The sequence below is a fragment of the Schistocerca americana genome, chromosome 4 (assembly GCF_021461395.2).
Source record: "Schistocerca americana isolate TAMUIC-IGC-003095 chromosome 4, iqSchAmer2.1, whole genome shotgun sequence".
NCBI lineage: Eukaryota > Metazoa > Arthropoda > Insecta > Orthoptera > Acrididae > Schistocerca > Schistocerca americana.
In genome coordinates, this window is record NC_060122.1 from 797,215,083 (window position 1) to 797,216,321 (window position 1,239).

At 42.5% G+C, this 1,239-nt stretch overlaps 1 non-coding gene across 1 annotated transcript; it reads right to left on the reverse strand.

Moving 5' to 3' along the window:
- Positions 1–925: 925 nt before the first annotated feature.
- On the reverse strand, positions 926–1,000 carry Trnal-caa. Its single transcript has one exon. It is a non-coding gene; the product is annotated as a tRNA-Leu (tRNA).
- Positions 1,001–1,239: the final 239 nt, after the last annotated feature.

Consider the following 1,239-nt stretch of genomic DNA (forward strand, 5'->3'; position numbering starts at 1 on the left):
TTGGCCACTGCAAACATCACGTTAAACAATGTCAGATGTTCATTGAGAAAATTAAACACATCATAGTTGCTCCAAATGATATGTTAGTCAGACTGGAGGTGGTCTCATTATTTACAAAAGTTCTTGAGGCAGATACATTGAAACTGTGGGCAGAGAATTTTTCTTTTGAAAGGAGAAAATTGTTCCAATGTGCTATAATGACCACCTACTTCTTGTATAGCAGTGCATTTTATTACATGATGAAGAGAATGGCCATGTGTTCTCTGTTGTCTCCAGCAGTCGCCAACATTTTTATGGAAGTTTTTGACGACTATATATTTAATTTCACCCCCCTTCACCCACCTTCATTATATCACTATATTGACGACATATTATGATCTGTTCACTCAGTCTAGAAACTTTTGAGCACTTCCTGGAACATATCAACAGCAAACGTCTAGTTGACTTTAAGACAGAGAAGGAAGGAACTCTGCCACTTTTGGTTGCTTTGGTACAACGAACGTGGAGTGAACGTCTCCACCACTCAGGGTACTGCAAGCTGCCTAACATCGATATGTATCTTAGTGCCCAATCCAGAAGAGAGGAGTCGTAAGTACATTGGTACACAGAGCAAAAACTGTTTCTGATGAAGACCACTTGTATTCCTAAATAAATCATCTGAAGTAAGTGTTCTGAAAGAAAGGCAGTGGTTCATGTGAAGCCAGCGTTTTCGAAGAAAAAGAACGTGAGAATGTTGAACTTACACTTGATTAGTAACCGATTGTATTCCTTCCTTTCAGCGATGTTACATCAAGCAATGTAGGCCGAGTCGTGGGAAGAAAAGGTGTAAAACGTTCCTGAGAACATATAGGAGATTCCAGAATGATATTTTCACTCTGCAGCGGAGTGTGCGCTGATATGAAACTTCCTGGCAGATTAAAACTGTGTGCCCGACCGAGACTCGAACTCGGGACCTTTGCCTTTTGCGGGCAAGTGCTCTACCAACTGAGCTACCGAAGCACGACTCACGTCCGGTACTCACAGCAGAGATACTGGCAGAAGTAAAGCTGTGAGTACCGGGCGTGAGTCGTGCTTTGGTAGCTCAGTTGGTAGAGCACTTGCCCGCGAAAGGCAAAGGTCCCGAGATCGAGTCTCGGTCGGGCACATAGTTTTAATCTGCCAGGAAGTTTCATATAGGAGATTCTACACACTGTTAATGACAGTCTTGGTCTCTGATTCCTTGTGATTTATACTATCACT